Genomic DNA, 23,075 nt, shown 5'->3' on the forward strand with positions numbered 1-23,075 from the left:
TCGTTGTCATGGCTTCGTTCAAAAGACACTGTTTTTCTTTTAGCTCCCCGGTTATTATCCGGTTTTGGATCTTTGGCCCGCCATTGAGACGCGAGTTCCAAGGCGTCTTCCATTAGGTCACTTTCGGTGCAAGAGGGAGATCTGTTGATGTTTTGACTAGCAATAGTTTGCTGGGTGGCTTTTGGAGTCGGCGGTTTAGGGCAAATTTTGATATATTTTCTATCAGGCGATGATGAGGATTTTTTCGAGATCTGGGGTTGGGCCATAGCCGATTTAGGTTGCACAGGTGGTCCGCTTTTTACTTTCTTTATTGGGACCAGAAGCGTAGGTGGGTCATCCGAGGAGACTCTGAGATCTTGGTCTTTCTCATTGATGATGCAACCATTAGTTTTTTTTATAGTCTTGCTCGATGAGAGTTTTGAGAATTTAAGAGTGCTTTGGTTTCCACTGTTGTGGCCTTCCTGTGCTTTCTTTGTTGGCTCAAAGTTAAGACTTAGGAGAGGTGTTTTTATGCTCCATTTGCCTATGGTTGTGGGCACTGCTGGGATGTTGGCGTGAGCCTCCAAGCCAGAGTTGCTAGTCTTGTCATCAGTGCCTGCTTTGAAGTAGAATATTTTCTCCGAAGAGAAGTCAGTCTGGGACTGAACTGCTTTCGTTTCTCGATGTTGTTGGTCCATTATTTGTGTGCTGGCGTGTTTTGAAGTCTTCCTATTTTCAATTTTTGAAGTGATGAATCCTTCTAGAAACGTAAGTTTTGTTTGGGCCAGTGCCGCCAATGATGCTTGGTCCTTTACAGAATCGTTCAATGATTCGTATAGTTTTGTGAATGGAGCTAAGGCTATGGTGATAGCTGACATTATCATCATTAAGTCTGGTTTTTTGTTTGGTGTTTCTTTTGTTAAATTTCCCACAATTTCGCTTTGTCTCCTGTTCTTTAGCGGAGGGGTTGACATGCGCGGGTTAGGAGTTTGAGTTTCCGATTGTCGACTGGTCGTGGGCGTTTTAAGCGTTATCAAGTGCTCTGGATGATCATTGGCTTGTATTTGCTTACAAAGCAAGGGTTGCGTTGTAGGTCTCATCGGGTTAGGATTTGTTAGGTCCAAGTTCCTGGTTGGCGAACTGAGACTGTCTGATTTGGTCACTGTGGGTGTTGATTCTAACACCCCCCCGTGTAAGGAATTTTCTTTAGGCAGATTTGCCTTGTTGAAATTGTATGATGGAGCTAAAGTCTGTACGGGAATGTCTAAAGCTGTGAGTTCCATGGTCTTTGCCGGCGGTTTCCCAAAATGCCATCTTTTATTGGTGTGAGACTGAGGACTCGAGGAATTGGGGTTTGGGGGGTGTACATTGAAAGTAAGTCTCATTGGAATAGCAGGAGAGTTGAAGTGAGCTGATTCTTCTAGGGACCCCTCCACAAGGTCTGCGTCTGAAATCTCACTTTTCTCGTTCTGGTTTCTTTTTCCTTGTTTGCTAAAGAATTTGTCCAGAGTGCCCGCTAGGGGCTTCAGGACCTCTTTGCTCCGCTTTGTGGGAGCTGGCAGCTGGTAATTCTTTAGTATCTTGTGCGTAAGGGGGTTTGTTATGGTCGTTTTGCCTGAGGTGGTTTCTTCTTCCTTCTCCGGCGCTTGTTTGTACTCCCTTGGGATTAGGACTTTCTGCGACATTCTGTCGATAGTGGATAAGGGGTCCTTCTCGAAGAGCTCCGATGGCGCTGCCTTTAAGATGACTGGCAGAAGTGCTGGGTCTTGGTTTAGCGTGGGATCGTTTTCTGAATCCTCTATTGATGAGCAAGAACAGTCGTCCGACCAGACTGTTTCCAAGTTTCCCAAGCTGGAGGGAGGGCTAGCTAAGTCCTCTCTTGCTACTATTGGATGAATCTCAAATTCGATTTTAATTTTATTGGCCCCGTCATTGGGGGCATCTTTGTTGATCACGTTTTTGGGGTCGGAGCCCTTGTTGAGCTCAGGTGTAGTGGTGCACTCCAAGTTCTTGGATGGGTCTTGTGGCGCCGCTAGATCTGGCACAGCGCCCCTTCCCTCCCATCCAGGGCTCTGGAGTCCCTGGTCCGCCCCTGTTGAGCCGGCCCGCGCCGGGGAGCTCACGCCCGCTGACCCCTCGCTGGCGATTCCTGGGTCAGAGGGTCCGCCCGTAGGGCGACTCGCCACACCGGGAGAAACTTCACCCTCGGCGACTGTCTCCTTGAAATGGACCCCGCCCCCGTGGCCTGCCAGCAGCGGAGGGATCTGCACGCATCCCGCGGGTGGGACCAGCGTGACCGCCCCTACGACGATCGGGGGAGGTCGAGCCGGCGCATCCAGAGCAATAGGTAGGTACGGGTAGGGCTTTGGGGGTGGGCGATCCTCTCTGTCTTCCCTTTTACCAGACGCTGCGGTTGGCGGTCGAGCCAACGCTCCCAGACCGTCTGTTATGATTGTGGCGTCCTGCTGCGGCTGGGTTGCCTCCGCGATCTCCTTGCCCAGCTCGTTGTCTCCAGGCAGTCGAGCTGAAGCGACCAGACCGTCAAGGGGAAGGCTATAAGCTGGTGCTGTAGAGTTCATACCCTCCCCGGCTCGGTTTTGATCCTCCGTCCTTAGCGCACGAACGCCACTCCCTGTCCCATCGAGGCTTGTGGGAGGACCGTGTGGGAATTGAGGGTATCGTCCAGAGACCCCCCCTGAACCTCAGGTCCTGGAGGTCGAGCAGACGCTCCCAGACCAACCAGGAGTTGAGGGGAGGTCCCGGCCTGCCTGTCTTTCTCCGTCAAGGCGACTCCCAGCACCGCCGGCACTGTGTAAATGGCGGGCCTTTCCCGCCCTTCCGAGTGAGGCTGAGTGGCTTGCGGGTGCGCTTGCGGGATCACAGGCAAGCGGTATGTCTCCGACTTGGGGTCCCCAGTTGGTCGCACCAGTGACCCCCATTCCCCTTGACTTTGGAGGTTTGTCAAGTGTTTATACATCTGTTGAGAGGGGATAGGCGGCCTCGCATCCTGTGTTTTCTTATTTCTTGGCAAATGTTTGTGAGGGCTACGGTGCTCAAGCCCGCTGTCTTCACTGCGTGTTCTCTGGCTTCTTAGCCAGTGTGCTTCTACTTCTGGTGCGCGAACCGCATGATTCATCTTGTCTGGACGTGGGGACCGCCCCTGGCGGTCCTGACTCGGACTGCCACGGACTGCCTTGACTCTGCAGCCTTGACTCCGCGGCCCGCTCCGCGGTAAGGTTGATGTTTTGTAGACACGCCTTGCTGAAACAGCAACTGTAGAGAGACTGCCACGGACTGCCTTGACTCTGCAGCCTTGACTCCGCGGCCCGCTCCGCGGTAAGGTTGATGTTTTGTAGACACGCCTTGCTGAAACAGGAACTGTAGAGAGACTGCCACGGACTGCCTTGACCCTGCAGCCTTGACAGTTATTCCGAAACTCTTTGCGGTCCTGAACAATCCATTGCCGAGGTGCCCCGCACACCTCATCCTCGCAGGACGTCGCTGACGAGCACCGCCTGGATCGACATCGGGGTCTCAGCACCCTTCAACTCCTCATCACCGCCGTCGACGAGCAGTTCACCATCTTCGACGCCTCTCGACGATCCGTGGCTCCTGCTTTAAAGGGAGTCACTCAAGAAGGATCCTTCGACGCGTCTTCGAAGAACTCTACTCCACCAGGTACATTGGGGGGGTAAAACCTTAATAGGAGGAAACAAGGCTATTGAACAATATATGAACTGGGCTTGTGCTATATATCTTTATTTTACAGTTTGCCCAGGTGGAGGGATCTCCACACAGAACTGTGTCTAGGTAACGGGGCCAGTATTCTGCCAATTGTGTCAACCATCTTGCTTTCCCTCCCCTCTCTATTGCTGGTATCCTCGATATTGATCTGTGTGACATTTTAACCGTACAGTTGATGCACTTTAATAGGATTCGATAAAATTGGTGGTACCACTTTAGAATTGTATATATTTATCATTGTTGATTTCCGAGTACAAAGTGTGTTATTGTGATTGTGTACATACCTTTGAATATTAATTATATAAAGACTGTGTTTTCAGTAATACAGTGTGTGGACATTCCTTTGTGGGGATTCGGGGACTACACTGTACTTAAGAACCAGCCTGCATCACCTCCTGGGAAGCTAGGCCTTGATTGCTCGTCCATTGCTACCACATTAGTGGCTGGGGTCCTCTGTGCCTCTCCTCTACCATATAGAGATCAGAAGTACAGACACCCCCCTCCAGTCTTTACACTGGTGGCAGCGGTGGGATGCTTATGGTTTTAAGAATCAGTGTATAACCGTGCCACTTACAAAATATCTGCACTTTATTAAATTAAGGTTTGGTTGTGTACAAAATAACTGTATTACAAGCAATGGAGTCTATTGCAAATGGTAAATTGACTAGGATAAGCTTAGAGGCTCTCCAGAGTGCTTGTGAAGCTAGGGAGTTAGACTTTGTGGATAAGTCTAGGGCTGAGCTGATAGCTGCCCTGGTGGACTACCAGACTGATGGTGAAACTCTTGATGAGGCGGGGAATGCAACCAATGAGGACTCTGCTCCTGGGGTTTCTTCTGAATCTGTTTCTGGGAATGCCACCATTCCTGCTGCCTCTGTTCCGAACCCCAGCAATTCCTTGGAGCTTGAGTTATTAAGGATGAAATTGGCCTTTGAATATCGCAAGTTGGAAATAGATGCTGAGCTTAAGAAGGAGGAGTTGGCTCAACAAGTGGAGCTCAAAAATAAGGACCTTGAACTCAAGAACCAGGACACTGAATGTCAGAGAATCCAGCTAGAGAAAGCTAGAGTGGAGACTTCAGCGAAACCCAGTGAGAGTGTCAGGTCCCCAGCAACTACATTTATTAAAGATTTGGTTGGTGTGTTCGTAGAGGGTTCTGATGTCCTCCAATGGATTGAAGCGTTTGAAATGGCTTGTGCAATTCATGATGTTGACAAAAGAGATTGGGCTAAGTGTTTGTTAAGCAGAGTGCCTCAGACTGGGTATGACTGTATTCTGAAGCTGATTGTGGAAGAAAGGGGTCAGTATGAGTGTATGAAGTCTGCTTTAATTGCCAAGTTTGGCAAGACACCTACCCAATACCTTAAAAGGTTCAGGGATTTTAAGAAAAGAGAGAATGTGTCTTGGGTTGACTGGGTGAGTGCTGCGCACATGAACATGATGGGGTGGATTGATGGTTACAAGGTGAAAACTTTTGTTGAATTGTCCCACCTGTTGTTTTTTGAGCATTTTTCTGAAGCATGTTCACCAGAGCTGCGTCAGTATGTTACTGACGAGAACATTTTGGATCCCTTTAAGCTGGCTAGGCTGGCTGACAAGTGGGTCTCCCACCGGGTGTCCCCTAAGGACTCCAGTGGGAAGGACAAGGACAAAGAAAAGGAGGCCTCTCAGAAAGCTGAGGAGTCCCAAAAGCAGACACAGTCGGGTAAACCTAAACCCTCCTCTCCTAAGACCCAAAAATCTAGTGGGGATAAGTCTTCTGTGTGGGAATGAGAGTAGTGGTCCACTTGCTGCAAAGCAGGCTCCCAGTGGTTCCAGTACCGTACCCCGCACTCCCGGCACTTATTGGGAATGTGGGGCTCTGGATCACAAGAAGGGTGACTCCAAGTGTAAAGGTAAGGCACTTGGAGTACAGGCTGTCAGCCTGACCTACCCTTACCCCATGTCTGAGGTGGAGGCCACTGTCCTCCCCTCCTCTACAGGGATCACACTTGGTGCTCCTGTAGAGATTTCCTTAGTGCCCCTTGGGGCCTGGGACCAGTATGCGGAAGTATTGGCGACTATCCCACGGAACACCCATAGATTTTTGAGAAGTGTCCTCCTGAATGGCCAGCCTTCTACTGGTTTGAGAGACACTGGGGCAAGCAAGACAGTGGTGGACAGGACCCTGCTCAAGCCAGAGGACTATGTAGGTGCTCCTCTGAGAACCACCAGGTTAGCTGGTGGGCCTCTCAAATTATCGCCTGTAGCCTTAGTCACACTCGTAATTGGAGACAAGACAGCAAAATTTCCTGTCCTGGTTCAGGACAATGTCCCTGCTAATATTCTGTTAGGTAATGATCTAGTAAAGTTGGGATTGATCTCGGATGGTCTTCCCATGACTGCTGCTGCGGTCACTAGGTCACAGGTGACCCCGGGTCTGGCAGTGAGTCAGGTACTCGAGCCAAAGGCGCGGCTTAAGGCAAGACGAAGGAAGAACAAGAAGGCCACCTCTGTGGAGGGAGCTCCTTCTCTTCCTGCTGTACCTAAGCACCCATTGGGATCCATGCTCCGGACAGGCTGGGTCCGGTGGTCAACCCCGTCTCAACTCCTGTGGGAGAAGAGCCAGAAGACTCTCCTGTGGGAGAGGTTCTCAACCCAGAGGATCATCCCGATCTTCAATGCTTGTTAGCTGAAGGGGGACCCTCCCGGGCAGACTTCTGTAAAGGACAGAGAGAGTGCCACTCTCTCGAGGGTCTGAGGAAACAGGCCCTGTCCCAGGCACAAGGAGAAGTGCCTAGGACATTCCGGATTTATTGGGGGGGGTGAGCTCCTTGTTAGTGAGCCCACTAAGCCTGAACCTGGTGCCCTCAAGAGGTTGGTGGTACCCCAGGTTTACAGGCCCTTCCTACTGCAGTTGGCGCATGAGGTGCCCTTGGCTGGTCATCTTGGTAGCAAGAAGACTAAGCAGAGGCTCTCTGCCCATTTCTACTGGCCTCGGATGGGAGTAGAAGTGGAGTCCCACTGCAGGACCTGCCCAACTTGTCAGTTGTCTGGCAAGACTGGAGGCAGTGTCATTGCCCCACTGCAGCCATTGCCAGTGGTTGGCACACCATTTAAGAGGGTGGGCATCGACATTGTCGGTCCCCTGGGCCCTCCCACTTCAGGTGGACATCGGTTCATCCTGGTTTTGGTAGATCATGCCACCAGGTACCCTGAGGCTATACCCCTTCGGACTGTAACTGCCAAGGTGGTTGCCAGGGCTCTCCTGGGCATTTTCACCCGTGTTGGATTCCCTAAGGAGGTTGTCTCTGACAGAGGATCCAACTTCATGTCTAGTTACATGAAAACCATGTAGAAAAAGTGCGGGGTAACCTACAAGTTCTCTGCCTCTTACCACCCCCAGACCAATGGTCTGGTTGAGAGATTTAATAAAACTCTCAAGGGCATGATAGGTGCTTTGGAAGAGCCCCTACGGAGGAAATGGGATCTCCTCCTGCCATGCCTGCTGTTTGCTTACAGAGAGGTACCTCAAGAGGGTGTTGGTTTCAGCCCCTTTGAGTTACTCTTTGGACATCCCGTGAGGGGGCCCCTTGCCTTGATCAGAGAAGGTTTGGAAGCCACCCCTCCAGGTCCCGCCAAGCAAGTTGGGGACTATGTGTTAGGGCTCAGACGGAGGATGACACAGATGATGGGTCAGGCAACAGCGAATCTCAAGGCCAGCCAGGAATTTAACAAATACTGGCATGACCTTAAAGCGTTGCAAGTAGATTGGACTCCGGGACAGGAGGTCCTCGTGATGGAGCCTACCAAGCCTCGGGCATTGGCAGATAAATGGACTGTACCCTTCAGGATAATCTCCAAGATGGGTGAGGTCAATTATCTGGTTGACATGGGAATCCCAGGGGTATCCCCTCAGGTATTCCATGCTAATAAGCTCAAGCCTATCCACAGGCGAGCAGACGTCTCATGTCTCTTGCTAGCTTCAGAGCAAGAAGAGGATGAGAGTGAGCCCCTTCCTGATTTGCGGTATAGCAACCCTCAGGATGGCTCAGTGGAGGGAGTGCATCTCTCTCCAGATTTGACAACAGAGTAGCAGAGGGCCTGCAGGACTTTGCTCCAGCAGTATGCCTCTCTGTTTTCGCTGACGCCAGGCCTTACACCGTGGTGTAAGCACGAGATTGACACTGGTGACAGCGTGCCTGTCAAAAGCAGGAGCTACCGTATGTCAGATACTGTTAAGAACCACATCCAGGCTGAGGTCGCCAAGATGTTGGATCTGGGTGTTATTGAACCCTCAACCAGTCCCTGGTCCAGTCCCGTGGTCCTTGTCCCCAAGGCAAGTTCCCAGGCAGGTACCAACGATTGGAGGTTCTGTGTGGACCACCGAGGAGTCAATGCCGTCACCAAAACTGACACGCACCCATTGCCCAGGGCTGATGAACTTGTGGACACCATAGGTGCTGCCAAATTTTTGAGCACCTTTGACCTCAACTCAGGCTATTGGCAAATAGCTCTGACGGACCATGCCAAGGAAAAGACGGCGTTCTCAACACCAGAGGGACTCTACCCGTTTAGGGTCATGCCTTTTGGGTTGAAGAATGTCCCTGCCACCTTCCAGAGATCGGTCAACCATGCGCTCAGTGGGCTGGAAGCCTTTTGTGTGGCTTATTTAGACGACATTGCCGTCTACAGTTCCACTTGGGAAGAGCATTTGACACATCTGGGTAAGGTGTTGCAGGCCTTGAAAAGGGCTAACCTCACTATTAAGGCCACCAAGTGCCAGATAGCTCAGTGGAAAGTCACATATCTTTGTCATGAGGTAGGAGGGGGTCAAATCCAACCTCTCCCCAGTAAGGTACAGGATGTACAGGACTGGGAGACTCCCACTACTCAAACCCAGGTGAGAGCCTTTTTGGGCCTCACTGGGTATTATCGCAATTTCATGGCGGACTATGGAACCATAGCTGCACCACTGACAGATCTGACTTCCCCCAAACAACCTAGGAAGGTTAATTGGACGGAAGACTGTCAGAGGGCCTTTGATGGCTTGAAAGAAAGTCTGTGTAGGGCACCTGTGTTGTGCGCGCCTGACTACAGCCGACCCTTTATCGTCCAGACGGATGCCTGCGACACCGGAATTGGAGCTGTCTTGTCCCAGTTAGATGACAAAGGGAGGGAACATCCTATCATCTTCATCAGTAGACAACTCAAGGGTAGAGAACTTAGGGGGGCTACTGTTGAGAAGGAGTGTTTCAGTATAGTTTGTAGCCTTATGCGTTTTAGGCCCTACCTTACGGGGTCTACCTTCAAGGTCCAAACAGATCATAAGCCCCTCAAGTGGTTTATGCAGATGAAGGGTGAAAACCTGAAACTGCTCAGGTGGTCCATTAGCCTGCAAGGGCTAGACTTTACCATAGAGCACAGACCAGGGAAGAGTCACGATAATGCAGATGGCCTTTCCAGAAGGTATGTTGACTGTCTGGATGAGGGTGTCTATCCCGTGGGAGATTAGGCACCCTCCACCTCAGTCTGGGGGGGGCGACTGTGATGCTGGAAATGCATCGGAGGGACAGGACCTCCGTATCCTTGTCCTTTACTGCCTTTTTATCGTGTGTTCTGTCGTATTTTCCACACAGGAGTTCATGTGGGACTCCTGGCGGTGCAGCTCTCTCTCTTTTGGTTTGGTGAACGGACCCGTGGGATACCCTTATGGCACCCATGGGTGGGGGTACAACCCTGTGCCCCTAGTGTATGTTTTTGGGCACCTGTGGGTGGCCCGCAGAGCAGGGTATGGGCTGGTGGCAGCTCCATGCTGACTTTGACAGGTGCGCTGAGTATCCTCCATTTTGGGGATCCCCAGGCCCTGCCATTGAAATCAGTTGATTCCTGATGGAAAACAAGATGGCCCCTGTGGCCTCTTGCTTTCTATTACCTATTACCTTGTTTTCCCAAAGTCCTGGGAAGCCCTGACTCTGTCCCTTCCCCCTGACTGGCTGTTGGGTGGAAGTTCCATATATGGTGTTGTTGTGAAGTCCAGTCCAGACTGACTGGAGCCTTTCTAGTGACTGTATGTTGTGGGTACGCTCTGTAGGTGGGACCTGGGTGAATGGAGTGTGTGACCAATATGCACTTTTTGTTGTGGTTGTCTGGTTTCTGACATGAGAGACAAAGACTGAGACAGCCCTGCCCGAAACTGGCCTGAATGCAGCGTGTAGTGTTGAATGGCTGGGTACTTGTCCCAATCCACATTCCTTGTTGTGAGTGTCTGAGAGGGAGGAGGATGGCCTAAATGCACTGTGTGCCTTATTGGCTGACTGACTGCATGAATGCCCTTCTGTATGATTGGCTGCTGAGAGTGACCCAGTAGTGTGGATGAGAGACAAGATAGTATATCTGGGGACCTCTCACCACTGGAAATTGTTCAGAAGCGTTCAGAGGCGTTCAGAAGCTGTGTATACACTTTAAGAGTAACTGGAACTGCTGATCCTCGACGCCCAGCTGGAAGAAGAAGACTTGCTGTTGCATTTGCTTCGACCGATCTGAAAGCTGCCGAATCCGTCGAAGTCTGATCCGAGAGAGGACCTAGTAAGGCGCCCTCTTCCCGTGCTCCGAGGGACCATCGAGCACCGCTAACCTTCGCCGAAGCTCCCTGGAAGTCGGACCCTTGAAAGGCTGCCGACCCGAGACGGGACCGCTGAGGAGAACGAAGCAAAGCACTCGGACTTCGCCGCTGTCGAAGTCCATTGCCGTCAACCAGGGTTCGCAGGTTTGTGTAACCGCTGGAGGCCCGTCGAAGTTGTGTTGCCCAGCCGTGGGGACCACTTGACGCCGTGCCGCCGACGACCGGAGCCGCCCGCTCCTTTGCCTAAGAACCTTTGAATCCAAGGACTCCCTTGTCCGCAATGTCGACCGCTTTGTCCTGCCGGAGAAAGTCGAGGACGACCAATGCGCCGAGGAGAATCCGCCTGTGGGTTTCCCGCCACCTGAAGGCCACAAAGACTTCGACGTCTCGACGCCCTTGTTGGGCCACAGTTATTCCGAAACTCTTTGCGGTCCTGAACAATCCATCGCCGAGGTGCCCCGCACACCACATCCTCGCAGGACATCGCTGAGGAGCACCGCCTGGATCGACATAGGGGTCTCGACACCCTGAACCTCTCATCGCCGCCGTCGACGACCAGTTCACCATCTTCGACGCCTCTCGACGATCCGTGGCTCCTGCTTTAAAGGCAGTCACTCAAGAAGGATCCTTCGACGCGTCTTCGAAGAACTCTACTCCACCAGGTACATTGGGGGGTAAAACCTTAATAGGAGGAAACAAGGCTATTGAACAATATATGGACTGGGCTTGTGCTATATATCTTTATTTTACAGGTTGCCCAGGTGGGGGAATCTCCACACAGAACTGTGTCTAGGTAACAGGGCCAGTATTCTGCCAATTGTGTCAACCATCTTGCTTTCCCTCCTCTCTCTATTGCTGGTGTCCTCGTTATTGATCGGTGTGACATTTTAACCGTACAGTTGATGCACTTTAATGAGATTTGATAACATTGGTGGTATCACTTTAGAATTGTATATATTTATCATTGTTGATTTCCGAGTACAAAGTGCGTTATTGTGATCGTGTACATACCTTTGAATATTAATTATATAAAGACTGTGTTTTCAGTAATACAGTGTGAGGACATTCCTTTGTGGGGGTTTGGGGACTACACTGTACTTAAGAACCAGCCTGCATCACCTCCTGAGAAGCTAGGCCTTGATTGCTCGTCCATTGTTACCACACTAGAGAATCTTGGCTGGGGTCCTCTGTGCCTCTCCTCTACCATATAGACAGCAGACGTACAGACACCCCCCTCCAGTCTTTACATGTATGTCTCACTGTCTATTCCTGGAATCCTCCTTGACACCTTCCAAAGAACCATCAATAGATCAGCAAGTACCACTCATGGTTTCCAATATCGTACAGGTTCCAAAGGCCTATCAGAGTTATGCTGATGTCTTTTCAACTGCCATAGTCCAGGCTCTCCCCCCTCACAGACCTGAAGACTGCACCATAGACACAGAACCTTCAGCAGTGATTCCCTTCTGGAGAATGTTCATCCTATCCGAACCTGAAAAAGGAGTCCTACGAGAATACTTGGATACCAACCTTGAAAATGGCACATAAGACCATCGAAATCCCCAGCTGGAGCCTCGTTGTTCTTTGTACCCAAAAAGGACACCAAGGAACTTAGACCTTGGCTCGATTATCGTGGATTAAATCAATGCACCCTCAAGGACCGCTACCCCTTACCCTTGATCTCGGATATCCTGGGAGCGGTGAGAGGAGCTGTAATCTTCACAAAACTGGATCTCAGGGGTGCCTATCATCTGATTCGTATCAGGGAAGGAGACAAATGGAAAACAGCTTTTAGAACACCCTTTGGACACTTCGAATATCTGGTCATGCCCTTTGGACTTGCTAATGCCCCTGCCGTCTTTCAACGTTTCATGGATAGGGTGTTCTCTGATATGCTGTTCCTCTTCGTCATCCTCTACCTGGACGATATCCTGATCTACTCCAAGGACCCTCTAAAGCATGAAGAGCATGTAAAAGCAGTATTACAACGACTACGTGAACATAGACTCCTAGCCAAACCTGAGAAATGCCTGTTTCACGTCACCTCTGTTCATTACCTGGGATTTGTTCTTAGCCAGAAGGAATTGGTATGGATCATTCGAAGGTAAAGGCATACTATCTTGGCTGGCTCCCACTTCCGTGAAACAAGTTCAATCCTTCCTGGGGCTTTCCAATTTCCACCGGAAGTTCATATCCACCTTTTCTGAGATTGTTCAGCCGATCATTGCACTCTTGAAGAAAGACACTCCCTTTCTCTGGTCTACACCTCAAGACAAGGCATTGCAACTTTTAAAGACAGAGTTTACTAAAGCCCACATCCTAGCCCAACCCGACATTAATCGGCCATTCCTAGTGGAGACGGATGCCTCTAACTACGCCATAGGAGCAGTTTTGAAGCAAGAATTCGAGGACAAGATGGAACACCCCATTGCTTACCTTTCACAAACCCTGACTCCCAGTGAGACACATTATTCCGTCCTGGAAAAGGAACTGTTAGCCATCCGCCAAGCCTTCACCGAATGGCAACACCTACTCCTGGGAGCGAGACATCCAGTCCAGGTCCTCACAGACCATCGGAATCTTCAAGTTCTACAATCCTTGGAGTGTAGGAACAGTCGTCAGGCCCGTTGGGCCTTCTTCTTTGCCCAGTACCAGTTCCACATCAGTCATGTCCCTGGATCACAAAACATAATTGCTGACGCCTTATCTCGACGTCCTGACTACGAAACTATTGAAGATCGGACCTATCCCAAGATGTTACCCCATACGATTTTTGTAGCTCAAGCAGTCAGTCTCCTGGAAGAAATTCGGATGCAAACCCAATCCTCTGAGCTCTGGAAGGCTATTTCCAGGAAGAATCAATGGAATCTGAGAACCAGGGATGGATATTTGTTCAAGGGTAATGCTCTAGTCATCCCCACACAGAAATTACAACAAAGGATAATAAACTTCTGCCACAATACCCTTTACTCCGGACATCGTGGCATCATCAACACCCTCCGTCTTATACAAAGACAATTTTGGTGGCCTAGAATGAAGACTGACATGCAACTGTACATCCGAGCCTGTTCTATTTGTAGTCAGAACAAACACGATAACAAGAGACCGGCAGGTCTCCTACTGTAACCTACACTACCAACAAGACCATGGGAATTCATCGCTACATACTTCATTGTGGAATTGCCACCTTCCAGGGGATACACAACTATCATGGTTACCATTGACTTGTTCACTCATATGGTTCATTTTACACCCCTGTATAAACTACCATCCTCATCAGAACTCGCTGGAATCTTCCTGGAACACATTTTCCGCCTTCATGGACTCATATCAGACCGAGGACCTCAATACGTCTCACAATTCTGGAAACATCTCTGTCGCATTCTAGGAATCCAATGTGCTCTGTCATCAGGTTATCATCCACAAACCAACGGAGCTACGGAACGTGTAAACCAGACCCTGGAACAATACCTTTGTTGTTTCGCCACCAAGGTTCAGGATGACTGGTCGCTCCTAATACCTGTGGCTGAGTTTGCATACAACAATTCCGATCACTCAGCGATTAAGACCAGCCCCTTTTATTGCAGTCAAGGATTCCATCCATCAGTGTTACCTTCTGTTCTTCCACATCCCACACCGGTTCCTACCATCGACTCCTGGATGGAAACACTCATCAATGTACACAAGGAAGCCAAAGAACACTTAGCGAAGGCCAGAATACATACTAAGCGATATGCAGATTCTAAAAGAAGACCAGGGGCTTCTTATGCAGTTGGTGATCAAGTCTGGTTGTCCTCGAAGCTACAACCCCATTTACGACCAAACAAATTGGCCCCCAAGTACTATGGTCCATTTTCCATCAAGGAAATCATAAATCCAGTCTCATACTGGCTCAAGCTACCTGACTCCTGGAAGAAAATTCACCCAGTTTTTCACACTTCTTTATTAAAACCCTACATCCGATCCTCCCAGAAATCTTGCAGACCCCCTCCTGTGGTGGTGGATGACCAAGTGGAATATGAAGTGTCCCGAATATGCGATTCCAGGTATAAACGGGGTCAGCTTCAATACCTGGTTGAATGGAAAGGATATCCTCCAAGTGAAAGAACCTGGGAACCAACTTCTAATCTGAACACCCCTCGATTGCTCAGAAGATACCATCTCATACACCCGGGCAAACCCGGTGGAACGGGTCTCCGGAGGAGGCATGCTGTCATGACCCACAGAATGCGCCCCTTTTGGACTTCATGGTCCTTATCACAACGGGGCTTGCACTCCTTGATACTTCCAACATGGCTGTCTAACGTGGAACGCCTTCCTCTGTCTTACGTCAGACGTAGCGTATTTTACAAATAGGCCGCGCCCCCACGCGTCTCAATGCTATTGCAAACAGCGACTAGACGTGTGCTCCGTAGTTCGCTACTCTGTTATCCTTGTTCCTGGACCTCCTAATTCCATTCCCATACCCCTCTTCCTTCTTTCTTGTTTCCTGGACTCATGCGCCGTGTGCGCACCTTCATCGTTCCTGGATCCCGGAGTATCTGAATCCCGGAACTCTGAACGCAGGCTGCAGTCAGAAGAGGCTCGTGCGGGCTTATACAAGACCAGGTCCGTGCAAAAGAAGACACCGCCCAAGAAATCCTGCAAGGATCGCTCCCAGGTGAGAAAGGGGGAATTCCGTGATATCGTCAGGCCTAGTACAGTAGTCGCCTGCCTGTTTCCATTTTCTTCCCTCTCGCCCCTCCCTTCCTTATCTATGTCTTAGCTCTTGCACTATCTGAAATGTCGTTAGGCCGAGTACGATAGTTAATTTCACATCCTTAGTGTTCATGGCATGTAAGAATGTCATCGTATTTTCCCTTGTTCCCTCCCTTGCCTTGAAGCGCTTTGAAACACATTGTGTATAGGTGCTATATAAATAAACTATCATATCACATCTTCCTATGGGTTTAGCAACTTAACCATAACTACATGGCCGCTACGGCAGGCCATGTAATATATATATATATAAATATATATATATGAAAGGAGGCACTGACACAGAGCTTATGGCAGCACGTTTTTCATAATTTTCACTGCGTGCAAGACTGCCGGAAAGCACTACGTGTGCTTCCTGACACACAGCGTTCCTCGATAGAGAAAGTGGACTGGAGTCCACGCAATGCTTGAACGTTACATGGGCACTGAGGCTGGTGGAGCGAGGAGGAGGGAGAGGGCGCTTCTTTCCCCAGCAAAGGCTGCAGAAGCATAGTCCTTTCATTTGTGATAAAGTGACATTTTCACCTCGCCCCATAGTTGAGCCCCGGTACTCTTTCAGGCTTTGAGAAGTGCAGGAACTGAAATGCTAAAAAATAGTAAGTGCAGATACTGAGGGCCGGGTAGGACCTGCCCATTTAAAGTACTGCCTACTTCTATGTCTGTGGTGGCTTGTCTGTCTTTTTGACGTTGGGACCTGGGTCCCCTAAAGCATAGCTCTCAACTCACCCGCTTTTGGCGGGTGTCACGCGCCTTAAAAGCAGATGAATCACCCGCCAAGTCCCTCAAGCGCACATTAACTTCTATGGGCCTCTCACCCGCCAAAAAGAAAATCGGGTGTTTTTTCTCCCCCGCCTTAGAGACAAAAAAGGTTGGGAGCTATGCCTAAAGCTAGTGGTCTTCAAACTTGTTTACGCTGAGTCCCCCCTCCCCCTGCACCACCTTGAGTACAAATGTTGTTTCCGGGCCCCCCACAACCTAAAAATGCTTATATTTTCTATTAAATGCTTATATTTTCTATTAAAAACAGTTACCATAATCCTGTTTTAAAGAGCTTTGCACCCCTGCACCAGGTCTGCCCACCCAGTTTGAAGACCACTACCTTAAGCTCTCTTCCATGCCACAAGAAAGGAAAATTGAAAATAAAAAGGGTGTTTAGAAGGATCTGGGGCAGCTGGACGCAGAGGACAGGAGGACAGCCTTACAGTGCCCAAGCGAAGTTGCCATTGCAGCCCGCCTAAAGCTTATAACATTTATATACCTACACAGAATATATTACTCCAAGGAGCAGTTAAAAAAGATGGGCAGAGGGAAGGATGAGACCTGCCCGAAGTGCAGGACTCAAAGAGGGACCTTCATGCATATGGTATGGCAGTGCCGAAAGTTACAGAGGTACTGGGCGTAGGTGCAACCGGAGGTCGTAGAGGCTTGGGATAGGCCAGTACGTCTGAGCACTACTAGGGATCTGGCAGGATAAAACTGAAAGATATGAAAGAAGCTTCCTGAATGTTGCGTGCATTGTGGCTAAAAGGGCGTAGCGGAGAAGTGGATGAGTCTGGACCGCCCTTCCCCACCGATGATCGCAGCATGGAGATCAGGAATGGATGTGGTGAAAAAGGTGGGACCAGGTGGTCTGTAAGAATAGAGGCTGTTTACAGAAATATGAAAGAATATGGGGAAAGTGGGTTTTGGGGTGGAGAGAAAAGCCGCGTCAGGGGGCAGGTAGGTAAGAGGGGGAGAGAATACAGATCCTGGACATTGGGGTTTGCGGACACTACGGAGGGATACGGCATAGCTCTCAACTCACATGCTTTTGGCGGGTATCACCCGCCTTGTAAAGAGCTGACTCACCCACCAAGCCTCCTGCATGCCCATTCATTTCAATGGGCTCGCATCCGCCAAAAACAAAATAGGGTGTTTTCATCCGCTTTTGTGACAGAAATGGTTGAGAGCTATGGATACGGGAATGGGGGGCAGGGTGGCGGGGGGCTGAGGGTCTCAATTGATGAGAATGATAAGGTGCGAAACTTGTTGCTGTTTTTTATGAATACATATGTGCTTAAAAACCTAATAAAAAGTTGTTTTTAAAAAAAGGATGCTTGGAGAAAATGTCTTCTCAGTTCACTGGAAAAGCAAAAATAAAACACTAGTCACAAATTAAATCAAACCAAGCAAGGCATCATTTAAGATTTAAAATTGACAGTGAAGGTGTTTAATGATTCTTCAGTGGCAATATTTGCGTAAGAAAGCCGCACAGATTCTCGTTTAAACTTGAAGCCAAGTTTTTGATAACCGAAACGTTCTACTGCACAGCAGCTGATAAATGTCAAGTACAAAGATGGTCGCCAAACTTTTAAAAGCTAGTTAGCAAAGTTTCCATCGCAGGTTGGCCGCCACTAAGAACGACTTCGAACGCCTCCATCGTAAGAGGGCCGCCACAGAGTCTAGTACGCTATACTTTTAAACAACAGTCCCCGGCCAGATATCTGGAACCAGACCTTACTGACATGGTCGCCTTGTAGCCCATTTCAAGATGGTTGCGCGTTACTGCCATCTTCAAAATGACGACCGGTCTTCCGCTTTTGAAATGGCTCAAAGTGCCCGACTAGGTTTGCTGAACCCAAATTCCCCAATCCAATATGGCTGCCGTTTAGGTACGTGCTGCACTGAATCCCCACACCCAGGTGCAGGTGTACACTAATCGCAGTTCACAGAATACACCACGGGGAGTGCTGTATGCATACTTGGTGGGCTTCAGACAAGTGAGGTGAGTGAGTGTGATCCTAACGAAAATCAATTAGTATGTCTTGGCAAAAGCAGTCTCTATTCAAGTTCAACTGTAACGGTTTCAAAGTGCATCTATGCGCCTAAGTGGATGCGTGACCCACACAACCAGGCTCGGACTGGCCTATACGGCAAACCAAATTGCAGGCCCAACAGAACATGTTATTTGGGCAGTTTTTTGGCGAAAATGGACCAGATTAATTCGTTATTCGCTGTGCAGTAGTTTTGACTGGTGTTACAGAACAAATATTCTTCAATGCAAAATGTGCAACACATTTTACATTAAAAAAACTTCCTTTGGGTATTAATCTGGCACAAAAGAAACAAATTGTCATTTGTGAATGTAGGTGACTTTTTTTTATTTGTATATAACATTTTGTAAATGTACACTTACTTATTGGTGCCTGTACCAATCTTATGCCCCAGTCCGACTCTGTGTGCAGCACAGTTTTTGTTATGGCAGAGGGACTGGAGGACGTCTATGGTAACAGAGGGTCCCTGTGAAGTGAGAGACAAAGTGACAGGTTACAGGATAGCACCTGCCACTCTGAACCTTCCATGGTCCAGGCGCTTTGTAAACAATTCAACATTAGGATTGTCCTCTGCACGTGCTGGTATGGTATACATTTCATCATTGAGAACATTTTTGGCTGCAGGTTTATTACAACCGGTGTTGTAAGTGGTATACATGTGTGTGTGTGTGTGTGTGTGTGTGTGTGGGTGTGGGGGACACAGGGAAGGGGTTTGTTAAGAAATATTTGTTTGGGGGGGAGGGGTAAGGGTTAAGTAGAGTACCTGAAAAGTGCCTGCCTGGTGTTGCCTCAAAATCTCTAGTAGGCGGGAACCATTAAAGGACGTGTGGCCCATGGAATTCGGACTTTCAACACCAACGTTCTAGAAAGTCATAATTCTATTAAAGACACAGAGGAAAAGCATTATACTTTCTCCAAACTTTACTTTGTGAGCAGCATAATAAATGAAACAAGATCATATTATACAACAAAACAAACTACATATCCCAACAATGTTGGAGTCTTTGGTAGTCTATACATGATTGGTGTGCTTCGAACATGTGACTTTCATTCAACCAATCCCATGTTCTTACAAGTCCTTAAGCACTGTTTCCTTTGTGACCGCTTCCTATTTCTTTCACTGGTCATAATTCCTTAACGTTCGCGCCCCACCCGGTTGATGCCAACTGAAGTTGTCTTTCACACACTACCTCAAGATCCTGCTGGCTGTTTATCTGCATTGGTACCTTCAAAATAAACCATGTCTTAAAAACGGATCTACTCAGGGTGGGCAATTGTGTCAAACTCGTTAAATTACAGTATTCATAATAAACTATCATTACATTCACAATTGATAGGGCGAGATAAGCCTTCAGCTCTGTGTCTTTAAAAGAAATATGACTTTCTATAACGTTAGTGTTGAACATATGAATTCTATGGCAAGAGCAGAGGCTCAGATTATGCTTGTTCAAAGCTTACCTGCAACCTATGTCGAAACCATTTTGAAGTAGACATTTTGTAAAATTCGACTCATTCAACCAATTAGCCGCCTTCAGAATATCTTCTAGATGTGCTCCTACATTGTACACCTCAGAGGCCATTGCCCCCTCACTTAGTGTGCACTGTAGACTTCATGTCAATACACGCCTGTTGCACAACCCATCTTGCCAGGGTTGCCGGCGTTACAGCCTCAAAGGGTTTACGCAACACAGTGCGTAACTTTGTCACTCCTGCGCGTCTCAGGCTCTCATCATGCTCTCATAAACTGTCAGACATCTGACCGGACACAGTTTAGGCTGGTCTGGGAAAATCATAGGACACTGTCCTAAAATCCATCTTTGTTCTTTTCGTGACAGAGAATGTCACCGCCGTTAGTGATACCGTCTTCTGGTAACCTTTAACGCTCTCATATCCGATACTCTCTTGCACAATATGAGGCATAGAAGATGCACAATATGAGGCATAGAAGAGTTGTCACTTGGCTGCAAAGGCCTTCCTGAATAGTTCAGTATTGTCAGTCCATCCTTTAAACAACCTCAACACTGTATTGACATCCCATAACTGCGTGTACTTCAGTGTTGGAGGCTTTAATAACATTATGCCCCTCAGCAACCTACATATCAGAGGATGCTCTCCTACAGTTATTCCTTCGACACGCAGTTGTTCATGCTTAAATCGCTGAGCGCGCTGTATTGACTGGCCTATAAGCCTTCACTTGTGCTGCCAATTGTGCTAAGAAATTCACTACATGCACCACATCCGTTCTAGCGGTATGCACGTTCCTCTCCACTCCAGACACCAGCTATGTCACTGTGTCCATGCAGATATATAAGCCTTTCTTGTTCCTGGAGCCCATGACTCCTCGATGATGCGTTCAGCCTCTCCAAAAAGTCCTGGCCTAACACAGGATCCTCTGAAAATATGCACGCTATCAGGTTGAGGTTCTCTGCCTGTACCAACGGGTGACTGTTCCCTGTGGGTCCTTGCTCAATCAACTCCCATCTCAGAAGTATTATCGGCTTGTCGAAAGCCATTTCTAACAGACTGGGAAACCACACTTGTCTCCTTCAATCTAGTGTTACCAATACCAGCAATGCCTTCTGCCTCTTTGCTTGTGCTAGCATCCTTGGTATCATTGTGAATGGCGAAAGGCATACTCTCTGTCCGGCCCCAGGTCTTGAGAAACACATCCGTCGCCTCTGCTTCTGGGTTCGGTCTCCAACTGAAGAAACAAGTCAACTGTTTGTTTAACCTTGCAGCGAACAAGTCTGTCCGACATGGGCCCCCTCGTGTCATCGACTCCTGGAATACCTCTGCATCCAGCTGCCAATTGCTAGCATCCCTGGGGTATCTGGAATTTCAGTCTGCAACTTCATTCTGCAGACCTGGTAGATACTCTGCTGTCACAGAAACGCTTCTCTGTAGACCTAAATGCCAAAAGTCCTTAGCTAGCTCTGCCAGCATTTTAGACCTCTTTCCACCCAGACGGTTGATATACCTGACCACAGATACGTTCTCCATTTTGAGAAGTACGCAGCAATGTATTCTCTACTGGGTCCAGCATCTCACTGCGAAGGACCCACTAACAACACCAGGCAATTGATATGCAGATCGAGCTCCTGATCTATCTGACCGCCTCACATCATCATTTTTCCGCAACAGGCTCCTCAGCCCCATCGGTTGGCGTCCGACTTTTATCGCTAGGTCCGGTGGATGAGCCAAATATTGCTTTCCCATTCCAGGCTTCCATATGCTGGAACCACCACTCCAATCCCGTTCCCACCTGAATAGATGTCGCCAGACGTCCCACCAGTCTGGATAATTTCCGTAACAATAACATTTCCTTTGTCAGGGTGGCTTTGATCTCTTTTAAAACATTTTTTTTTATGGTGTTCATCTTGTCCAATGGTAAACTGAGAGTGCCCTGGTTTGTGTCTACCACAAAAACCAGAAACTCCATGGATTGTTCCGGGTGTAGCAGAGACTTCTTCCAATTCACTAGGAAGCCAAGCTGCTGCAGCAGATTGATTGTTATGTCACCTGATCCTGAAGCAGTTCCCTGTCCTGGCACATTATACATATGTCGTCGAGGTATACGATCAAACGAATACCCTGCTCTCTTAAACGGCTTACCACTCATTTCATCAGTTTGGTAAAGCACCAGGGTGCCAACGCCAGTCCGACCGGCAGACACGTGAATTCCCATGTCTGACCACACCGGAGAAAAAGCAGGAACTACTGATGCACTGCAGTATGTTGCTTAGGAGGTGGATACCCTCAATTTTGAAGTGTCTGTACACTATGAAGCTTTTCAAATCTCTGAGGTTGATCACCGGCCTCAGCTTGTGCTTGGCCTTCACCAGGAACATATTGCTTATGAACCTGTCTTCGGTGTCTGATGCTTGAACAATGCCTTTCTTCTGCCCCAGGTCTCTTATTTCTGCGTCCAGCAACCACTGGTTCCCTTCGCTGAGCATAATAGGCCTCGGTAGCTTTGCTTTAACTGGCAGTTGATAAATATCCAAATTAAACCCCTGGACTGTATATAGGGTCCAGAAGTCTCTGGATATTAACTTTCAGTTTTCTGTGCGCTGCGCAACTCTCCCACCCACTGTAGGTAGGTCTGTGTCTTTTGGCTGCAAATGCTGCGCTGTGCTTGCTCTCATGTGCGTTACTATGTTGCTGACGCTCAGTGTGATGCCAGCCTCTTCCTCTGCCTCTTCCCTTCGAGGGGGAAAACGGGTTTGGCTTTCTGTTGTCTTCCTCCTTCCAGTCAAATCTATCACCATAATGCCTGACATAAGAGTAACTGCAGGCTGAGCGGCGCCTGCCTCTGACAGATCATCCAAAAACCGCTCTGCTGAAAACCCTTTTAAGGAATGCTTTAGCTTTATCTAGAGCAGCGTAGGTATTGGCAAATTTGTTCTTTTCTTTAAAGAATGAATCGCCAAATAATTTGCCTTTTGCTGCCACTTTGGCTTCTGATGTCACAAATTCGCTTTGTTTAGGCCAGGGTCTATAGTCACAAGGATGGACCTTCTCCTATGTGCAGTGATAGCACTGTTGGTGTTACCCAACAGGCATATTGCTCTCGGAGTCCACCCTGCTAACAACGTAGGATCTATGCTCCCCCCCCTTTCTCTTTTGCCTCCTCCACCATCTGGAGGATCTTTGAGTGGCATTTTATCTTGGCATGATCTCTAAGATCTGTCTAGGCCTTTCTTCCCGTCCTTGGTATATCTACCCATGAAGGTAAGCATTCCCTTATCTATTTCTAGTGTTTTGGCCATCCGTTAGGAAGATGTGACCTGGGACACTCCGCTCTTAACTGGTTTCTGGCTTCTTTGACCAGTGGTATCCTCAGTCTTTTCTTTAGATACAATGTTATCTTAACCGGCGGTTCCCATTCCGAGAAAGATGGCCATTGAAAGGAGAGCCATAGAGGCAGTCCAGAGATGAAGAGGTCCAAGCAGTAAAGCTGCTGGTCCAGAGAGAAACCTGAGATTATGCTCAACTCTTTCCTTTACTTCTCGAGCAGCATATTTATAAACTCATATCAATCAAAGCAAACAGAAGAAAAAAGGACATTTCCCAGGAATGCAGTCTTTGTTTCTTGTTTGTATTTGATAGGATGAACTCTTTCACGTGACCCATCTGACCAATCATCATCCTTTACTATCTTTAACCTCCTCTGAGCC

At 48.6% G+C, this 23,075-nt stretch overlaps 1 protein-coding gene across 5 annotated transcripts in view; it reads left to right on the forward strand.

Moving 5' to 3' along the window:
* Positions 1-23,075, forward strand: part of SCRN2 (secernin 2) — a 294,151-nt gene that overhangs the window by 132,712 nt on the left and 138,364 nt on the right. The window contains exon 1 of one of the 5 annotated variants that reach the window (XM_069634646.1): positions 17,638-17,849. The exons of 3 other annotated variants lie outside the window; for them this stretch is intronic. The gene's annotated coding sequence lies outside the window, so the exon portion shown is untranslated. Of the gene's footprint in view, positions 1-17,637; positions 17,850-23,075 lie in introns of those variants that run through there. One more of the 5 variants, XM_069634650.1, reaches the window with a different exon arrangement.

The sequence above is a fragment of the Ambystoma mexicanum genome, chromosome 13 (genome assembly GCF_040938575.1).
Source record: "Ambystoma mexicanum isolate Mex_15411 chromosome 13, UKY_AmexF1_1, whole genome shotgun sequence".
Taxonomy (NCBI): domain Eukaryota; kingdom Metazoa; phylum Chordata; class Amphibia; order Caudata; family Ambystomatidae; genus Ambystoma; species Ambystoma mexicanum.